This window comes from Octopus sinensis, linkage group LG22, assembly GCF_006345805.1.
Source record: "Octopus sinensis linkage group LG22, ASM634580v1, whole genome shotgun sequence".
Taxonomy (NCBI): domain Eukaryota; kingdom Metazoa; phylum Mollusca; class Cephalopoda; order Octopoda; family Octopodidae; genus Octopus; species Octopus sinensis.
The window spans coordinates 4043510-4053509 of NC_043018.1; the positions used below are offsets into that span (position 1 = coordinate 4043510).

At 32.5% G+C, this 10000-nt stretch overlaps 1 protein-coding gene and 1 long non-coding RNA gene across 8 annotated transcripts in view; both read left to right on the top strand.

The window, feature by feature from the left end:
* Window positions 1-10000, top strand: part of LOC115223141 (DENN domain-containing protein 1B) — a 222531-nt gene that overhangs the window by 26217 nt on the left and 186314 nt on the right. The window lies entirely within an intron of this gene.
* Window positions 1-10000, top strand: part of LOC118767495 — a 21213-nt gene that overhangs the window by 962 nt on the left and 10251 nt on the right. Inside the window, exon 2 of the long non-coding RNA XR_005003417.1 lies at window positions 3551-3554. This is a non-coding gene — a long non-coding RNA (uncharacterized LOC118767495). The remainder of the gene's footprint in view (window positions 1-3550; window positions 3555-10000) is intronic.

A 10000-nucleotide genomic window follows, 5' to 3' on the forward strand; every position in this document is an offset into this window, starting at 1 on the left:
AATCCCTATCCAAGTAGAAATAGTCACATTGGATTTAAATATGAAATATTTAAGCATACTCTAGCTAATTTTATTTGGTCCATTCTGTGAATAATTATTTGAATAACTCCTGTCCATATCTCTAACTTATGTTACTGGAATATTGAACTTTAAAATTTACAAAGTTTATCGTATAAATTGAAAGATATCCTACAGTGTATATTGCTTAAAGGACTGAATGAATGAATGACTTAATCAATGTAATAAGTTTTCACTGGGCATGTGTCCATATGAAGACCTTTCGTTATTTAGAAACCTTACTGTTTTTTTTCTTCTGAAAATTACATATGTTGTGTGTAACATCAAGTAATTCATTATAGTAATTCTAGTTCTTCATGGAGGACCCCTGTGACTGCAGGGGTTGCAGGAGCTTAGCACTGGCCCTGCTGTAAGTGAATTTATGGTATAGGGTTACAGTTAGGATTAGTATTTAGTGAATATAGTGTTATTGTAAATATTTCCCAAATTTTTTATCCAGTCACAATTATGTTTTTCAGCAACCAACCTTTGTGTGAAAGTGTTGGTGTGAATGCACACGTGACAGGACCATACACAAAAATTTTGTTTCAGAAAAGTACTTCTTACATACCTTGCTGTCAATTCATTGGATTAATCCCCAAGTTTAGTCACTGGTTCAGCACTTATGTTTGTGTTCTTCATTCCAAAATAATAAAAACTTAAACATACTTCCAAAATGGGACTTCGTCCATGTGTATCCACATGCATATACGGGCAGGTGTGTGGAGGTGGGGATTAGTGTGCAAGGAAAACATTTCTGGAAATGTACTCATACAAATTCTTTTAAAATAAATTATCTTCATATGCCATGTTTGTAATTCTCCTGTAAATGATAGCAAAGTGTCTATCAAATGAAATTAAAATCCTGGTTCAGAGACAGATCGACGAAGTTAGTAAAGTTTTAACGTTTTTGGTAGCAACATATTCTCTCTTCTAATCAAATATTGAGAAACAGAAAAAAATGCCACCCTCTCTTTTGCAAGAGAAATTAATTTTGGCAGCAAGGACTAAACCCCTTGTTTCATTATCACAATTAAAAAGTATTTATCTTTACTTTAAAAAAAAGAAATGGGGGTCATAGATGTACGATGGAGAAGTATTCAATATCGTGTTTGCTTCCATCAGAATCATTTACCTTTAAAGTGAGAAACAAAACCAACGTATATGACAAGTATCATCATCATCATTTAACAAGTATCATCATCATCAATTACACAGGACTTGAATTTTTTTGTTTGATACACCAAATTGGTGTATCAAACAAAAAAATTCAAGTCCTGTGTAATTGAGTCTGAAAATAACCACATTCTTTCTGACTGATTTCTGTTGTTAGACAGTGGCCATGCTGGGGTCACACTTTTAAGAGTTTCAATTCATTATTTCGACCTTAACATTTTTTCTCAATCTAATTTTGTTGATCCTTTCTGAGAGTAAGTCAACCTGAACATAAAGGGATCTAAGTAAATATGAATATCAGAAATATTTTGTGCTTGATGCTCTACCAATTTTGCCATCCTTTCCTGGCCTGCATGTATTTATGCATACATATATGTATGTATATGTGTGTATGCATGCATGCATAGATCTGTCTATTTATTTATTTGTTTGTCTGTCTCTCTGCATAAGACAGGCTTCCATGTCCCTCATGTTTCACCTTAAGTTGACCTGAGGGTTAGGTAGTAGACATTTGGACAAGATACTTGCAATAAGATTGAACTTACATGAATGTGGAATGGAATACTCAACCACTTACCTAGGTCTGAAATTTAAATTTATATTTTATTTGTTTATTGTTGAAATGAGATTTCATAAAATGTCAGGAGTTAATCTAATTTTTTTTCTCTAAATGTTAACTTAGGGCTCACCAAGCAACTTCATATGATTACATAAGAAAAAAAAACAAACAAACAAACATTGTTTTTGTTATTTGAAGTTCAGAATGGCTAAGAATTAATTTAAGAAGGATTAGAGTTAAGGCTGACAAAGCAAACAAAAACTTATAAAACATACAACAAAGCAGCAGGAAAAATCTTGATAATAATAATGTCATTTACAAGAGAAAATGAAAGGAAGTTTAACTATAAAAGAAAAGGTTTTTCAAGCTGCCAGTAGAGGGGGGAAAATATGAGGGGAAACCAATGAGAAGTGCAGTGATTTACAATGAAAATATTATAAATGAATCTGTTGCTTGGATTTATTGTAGCAGTGTTGTTGGAATGAGTTATTGGTTAATTTGCAGAAGGCAAACAGTTAAACCTGGTTTATTGTTGCTGCTCAGGTCATACGATGTTGGTCATGCATTAAAAATATATACATGTAGCATCAGCATGATGAAAGAAATCTAATGCAATATGCAAAATAACTGGATATCAAAATTTACCACTGGGGCTGGATTAAACACAAGGAATGAATATACATGCACTGCTTCATTATCTTCCACAATTGCATATTGGTTAAGTATGTTAGGATGACTAAGAGTGTGTATTTCATACTGTGACCAAGGACATACTGGAGTTGGCACTGAAAAGGTCTCTATTTATTGACTATGTTCAGTGGACCTTCTATAACACTTTAAAGAAGCTGTCATGTGAACATCAACCACTGACTGGACAATAACTTGGTTGCACATCTGATCAAGCTGTGGCTTGATAATCCACCATGTGGTGAGTTCAAGTCCTGCTAAAAATACAAATGTTCTTAGGTCAACTCTAATCAAGTAAATCTGTAATGAACACCAGCCAACATCATTCCATCTTTTTTTTAGGTTAACTAGGACTACATTATCTAATATGTCTTTGACTTTCTTGAGATGATATTTTAGGTAGATTTGGTTGCTATTTCTAGCAGATGGAGTGACTATATAAAAGTTCCCCCATTGGCTTGTGACTTAAAGTGTGTTGTATAAGTAGATGCATTTCTGCTAATTTTGACGATCTTGTTTTGATCAACTGAACTACCTGATCATTGACTTAGTATGGATGTGGCTGAGTATTCCACTGGCCCACATGTTTCTCAATGAAATTATCAAGCAGAATCAGTGTGACAGTCTTAGACAAGGCTGACTTTTTTAATTATAGGTACCAGCCATCCAACAAGTTTCTATCAATCCACTTTGTCAATTTTGGATAAGTGTGTATGGTACAGGAAGGAGAGGAATTTGTCATTTGAAGTTGTACTTTAGTTTTTGGAGATATATGAGGTTTCACTTTTGAGTAGTTTTTCTTTTTCTTCTCTAACAGAAGCATGGATTCCCTACAACAGACATAAAGACACCTGAAAACCTTTCACATGTGCTGTCGGCACAATAAAAGATCAATTGAGGAATGATTATGGTAAATGCCAGTATTCTCCTAAAATCATCATCATTTAGCGTCCGTTTAAATGATGATGATTTTAGGAGAATACTCCTAAAATAGTTATACATATTCAAATTAATGGGTAAAGCTGGCCATCATAGGTAGAATTCAAGATGAGATAACAAGGCAGGAAAAAGAAATGTATAGATAGTGTCTTAGAGCTGTTTCAAGAATAAGTGTGCAGACAATTCATTTCCCTGCTGACTACCGGGAGCCAACATTATAGTTGTGATCTATTCTAGAATGAGGTATTACTTTAATAGGAAGTAGTGATATGCTAGTAGTGGAAGGTGAATCTAACCCTTTAGCATTCAAATTATTGTCAAATGCAATGCTTATTTATTCACATTGTTTTAAATTAATCATGCATAATTTTGTGGCTTCAAGATTTTCATGATGTGAATATGATTTAGAATAGCATTGTAGAATAGGTATAAGGGTAAGATCTGGTCAATTTGGACATAAAGCAGATAGAATATTTTGGCTGGATATGGTCAGTTTAAATGCTAAGAGTCAAAAGAATAGAGGCAGAAAATACAAGTTCATAATAATAGGAAGATAGATAGAAACTAACAAATGGCAAGATTAGATATCAAATGTCAAAAGTTTAGAAAAATGTGATAGCTCTGATATCAAAAGCATGCAGCTGAGAATTCTGTGCAGTTGGGCAGGACATGTTGTTCAAATGCAAAATGATCGCATTCTGAAAATTCTTTTGTATGACCAACAAGTAGGAGTCTGCAGCAAAGAAAGGCTCTTCCCTTTGTATAAGGATATGTTGAAATAATCAGTAAAATCTCCACAGCTTAATTTAACATCTTGGCAAAGTTATTGCTTAGATTTATCTGAATGGCGTAATATTTCATGATTCATTTGAAACAATTTGAGTTGAAGAAACAGAACAATCAAAGAATTACATCCTGCAGCCAACAGATACATTTGTCCAATCCCTGGCAAAATGGAAGTTATCATTGTCCCCATTGTGAGTTCACTGCAAAATCCATACCTGGATTCAAATTACATTCATGTATCCATTGCAAATGGATGCAGCTTCTTGTATTTTTAACCTTTTTTTGTTTCTATTTTTTAATCCTTTCCTTCATACACTCGTACATCAAAATCAATGGGAGTGACCTTCGTTATTATTTTTCAACAGACAAAATGCCTAGCGATATTTCTTCTGACTTGTTACCATCTGAATTTAAATTCTACTGGAGTCAACTTTGCTTTTCATCTCTCCAGGCTCAGTAAAATAAAGCACCAGTCAAGTGCTAGAATCAATGGCATCTACTAATCCCACTTCTCTCAAAGCTGCTGGCTTTATTCTAAAATTTGAAACTATTATTATTATTATTATTATGGCTGTGAACTGGCTGAATCATTAGCATATCAGACAAAATGCCAAGTGGCATTTCTTTTGGGTTTTTAGATTCTGAGTTCAAATTTTGCCAAAGGGAACTTTAACTTTCATTCTTTCAGGGTTGTGAAATAAAGTACCAGTTGAGCCCTGGTACTTCCCACTCTCCTGAAAATTGCTGGCCTTGTGCCAAAATTAGAATTTTAACAATTTATTCTTATAAGCTATTATTCATATTATAAAAGCTTATTATTTTTAATTCTCTCACTAAAGCAGTTTTTGACTCGTTTAATGTTTTATTTAAGTTTGTGGATGAGGAGTAGGGGCTGTATATAATGTATAGGCATGGGTTCCACAATCTTTTAAAAAGTCATGTAAATCCCATGCCAGTGACATGTCAAAACAGACAACTGGAGTCTGGACAGCTCTCTGGCTGGCCAACTCCTGTCGAACCATCCAACCCATGCTAGCATGGAAAATGGACATTAAACAGGGATGATAATGATATCAGGGTTCCATGACAAATAATGTTGGCTAGCACTGGTATAGAGACTTCCATAAACTATTGTTAATAATTCTTCATATTTGAAAATATTTCTATTCTTCAAGGATTAAAATTCTACAAACAAATATCTGTATTGTTCTCTTCACTTTACGTAATTAACGAAGTTAACCATAAGTTTTTAGTTGGTGAGTTAATTATAAATGACTTTGTTAGGATTTTACTGATAATTGACCTCTTAAACTATTGAACTTTGTGTTTATTGTGGCAGCTATCTTATTTAAACAGAACAACCACAACCCAAGTCGAAACTGAAATTCAAATTAATCTCTTTCTGTTTTTTTTTTAGGTTGTCATTGATTCCTTCATTTATTTTACATTCCCACCCACCATCTTTTTTTATGTATTTTCTTTTGTTTCTGGAAACATGCAGCTGGTAGGATCATTAAGTGGGATGAGGGGCAACTTACCAACAGAAGGGTAGATGGTTCAAGTACTACAGAACTTACTAAATGTTTCACATTAGTGACAAGCTGCTTTAAAAAATGTTTTGTGGTACATTAAATTTTTTGGCAGTTTAATATTGAATCATGGCTCATCAGTCACATGTCTAGTTGTTATCAGGTCTCCAATATATTTTACTGCAGCCAAATATTTGTGAAATTATGATCTGGTTTGTCTCAATTTTGTAACTGTGTTACAATACTAAAGTATTGTAACACAGTGCAGATAGCTCTGGTACGCTAAAATTGATATACTGCACAGTTCAGTCCATCTAGCTGTCGATATGCCCTACCATGAGACATAGTTCCTCTCTAGGTACAGTGTGGTACAGTCAATGTTAGTGACCAGCATTGTACTAATTTTCAGCACTGCACTCAAATTCTTTACTTTGGCAAATCTGTGTTAGATTGACTTCCCTTCTATATGAAGTGGTATCTCCCTTCCACCAGTTAGCACTTTGAAAACTGGGATCAGATCCAGTACACTGCAGTCTATTTTGATATTGCAGATGTGAGCAATAGGAAAACAACAACAAAAAGAAAGCTGTTGCTTATGTAAAATTTTACTTTACCATTTCTAATATATTTATTCTTAGACTTCTTATTCCTTGGCCTATTTTAAGTATAACACTGCCACTTAATGTTTGTCTATTAAGGATGTTAGCTGCTTTTGCAGGCTGGCATGATATTACTGCTATTAGTCATACTTAGCTTCTTTCAATGTAAACTGTCATTCATCTACTTTCTTAGCTTTGGCATTACTGTAATAATCATGTGTTAATGTTATCTAATGATGTAATCAATAAATGTGATTTATTGTCTCTATTTGTTGCCATTAAGAAATATTTAGCTTGTTTATTTGAATAAAAATTTTTAAGAAATGACTACTAAACCTTTTGTAATATTTGTATAACTCTTAAGTACCAACCCATCTGAGGTCCCTATTTCTTGTTTTAAAGTTTACGTGTTTAACCTTTTTAATAATGTCCTGTCCAAGACTACCCCTTGTTCTGTGATAAAGTGATCTAAAAAAAAAAACCTTCCATCAATATTTGATGTTAATTTATGTTCCAAATAACAGCTTAATAATGACAGTTATTCTTAATAAATTCTTCATGTAACAGAAGGCTTAAATTAGACTTTCCACAATATTTTAATGCAAAAATCTTTAGATACATTCCAAACAAAAGGTTAATAAGGAATTGTAAAGTTATTTTTGTATATCCCACCAAACTCTCGATTACTTCCAAAGTGCAATGTCAATGTCTTACACTAGAAATATGATTAAAGTTTGAATTTGTAGACTTGAAAATATTTTTGTATTTTGATTTAAGTTAAGTGTTTAACTCATTCATGACACTATTTTTAAAGAAATACATTATTGCTATGAATTGAATGATTTTAAAAGTAATTTGGGATTTAGTAAACTAATTAAACTAACAACAAATTGTTACAATGTTAGTATTTTGAACAGAACTTTGTAAAAATGTTTTTACATAAAATTACAATGGAAGATTTTTCATTTAAAAATGAACACTTTGTAAGTGGTGTGTTATCACAGAATCAATCTAAAGCAGTCTCAGCAGGAAGTCAGTATCAAAACTGAAGTAAAAGATATTAATTTTTTTTTTAATGCTTATTAAATACAAAATATTAAAACTTGCTGAAGTTTGTCTTTTACTGTGATCAGTAATTATGACAGCAATTTATTTTATGTGGCTCATTTGAAGTATATGGCTTGCTTCTTGGAATTTCAACTGCTGCTGTAGTTTTTCTTTGATAATCATTGTAAAGTCTCTTGTCTGCTTGTGGAGAGAGAGAGGGGGGGGGGATTTAAGGATTTGGAATAGCTTTGCTTGTTACTCAAATGAACTAGATAATCATGGAATCTCAGATTTGTTGACTATGTAAACCACACCCTTAAAATTTATTAATTGATTCCAGCTAGCAGAAGAAAGAAACTACTTTAGTGGATTCTATAATATACTAGTGCTGTTGAATTCCAGTTGTTATCCTCAAAGGAATCTGAAAATAGTTCTAAAGCAGGGATTTCTTTTGTTTTTCGTTTTTTTTTTGTGACCGTCATATAAATGTGTGAGTAACAATATTGCAAGCATCATTTATCTTTCTCTAACATCTCACTTTCTTCATTAATATAAGATGGAGAAACTAAATTTCCTAGATCTAATTTGATAGTATGGTGTATGATAGAGGTTTTCTTTGCTACTTTCAGCTATCAGCTCCTTCACAACACCACACCACCACTGTACACATGCACTCTGTCACAACCATATTACCACAACACATTCATGCACATGCAAACCTATGCATAAATAAGTGCTCATTCATACATTAATATTGATAAATTAAAACCTATTGTTTTGATATCATTTACTTGTATTTGATGGCATATAAGGCCCACAAGCATGTAAAACTCTTCACTCCTTGTGATTTCAGCAGAGAATATAAAAAAAGAATTCTTAGTGCATTTAAGTATGTAATGTTTATTGATACATGTAGCTACAGTATAACAGGAAAAGACATACAAACAAAAACATGTAACAAAAATCTTTTTTTAATAATAAATAGAAAAATATAAAGTTTAACTCACAAATATATACAAGAAGAGCAATCATTTACTATGAAAATATAAATAAATTCAATAATATGACAAAATTAAAGGGTGGTGAGCTGGCAGAATTGTTAGCATGCCAGGCAAAATGCTTAGCGATATTTCATCTGCCATTACATTCTGAGTTCAAATTCCATCGGGTCGACTTTGCCTTTCATCCTTTCGGGGTCAATTAAATAAGTACCAGTTAAACACTGGGGCCGATGTAATCAACTTAATCTCTTTGTCTGTCCTTGTTTGTCCTCTCTATGTTTAGCCTCCCTGTGGGCAATAAAGAAATAGATATGACAAAAGCACTTTAGCTATTGCATAAAGCATTTCACACACAGCAAGTTATGATTATAGTTCAACAGAAAACAGGAAAGCAGATAAGAATAGGCATTTAGAATGAAAATATCATAGAAAGCAATTTAGAAGAGAAAAAAAGCAACCAGTTCTGTTGCTCATATATAAAAAAAATAAAAGGAAGGCAATAGAAAGTTTATAAAAATATCTGTTCAGTAACAAAACAAAAATGCTAGAAACTTTAAAGCTTAATAAAATTCTAATATTTTGTCTTTATAATGAATGTTTTTGTAGGCATTGGTAAATTTTGCCTTTTTAATGAACTGGTAACATCAACTTTCTGTTCTTGTAAAACCCTGAATTCATTTTTTTTTTTTTTCGTTATATTCCAATCCCTTGACTTCATTCACTCTCAATTTATATGACACAATATAGCATGATATTGCATCAGTTAGCCTGTCCTGAAATACATGATAGGATGAGTATCATACTAACCTTATTTACATTCATTTTAAAGGAAACGAGGAAGTACTCTAATGTAAGGAAGAAATCTTTAATCCCTTCTATCATTCATTTCTGTTTTTTGATTTGGAAAATTTTCAACTGTTTCTTTTGCAAAAACACATTTCCCTATTTGTCTGCTTTCATTGTTGCCCAATTTTTTTAATGAATATAGGGATGGACATCAGCAGTTACATTTACCCTTTTTTAACTGTTTTGTGACCAACCTGTCTGAGACTGTCTCTGGTTCTAAGAGATCTAAATTGAAACCTCCCATCAAAATTTCATGTTAATTTGTTTCAAGCACCATATTCGTAATGATACTTATCAAAATAAATTCATTATTTAAAAAAAATAATTGAAAAGCTAAGTGAAACTGTGGCCATTAGAGCGCTGTACAATGGAGACAAGCACAGTTTAAACATGAAAAAACACATTGTTTGCTTTATCATTTTCATGTCAAAATAAATCGTTTCAATGGAAAATTATATATCATTTGAAAGTTTTGGATGTGAATTTTCTTCTCATGTAGTTTTCATTAAAATCCGACAGTTACATATCATGACAGCATATCTGGAAAGTTTGCTGCAAATATTTTTGCTGCAGGCAAATTTGCCTCAGGATTTTGGGCTGTAGGAAAGTTCGCTGCATAGGAAATTTTTCTGTAGGAAAGTACGCTGTATGTGAAATTTTGTCACAAGATAATTTCACCAAAAAAAAAAGATGTTCCTTTGGTATATAATTGTTTCAACCAACCCATCATATTATGGCAAAGCTACAGTTGGTGGGGGCAAAATAAAGCAATCT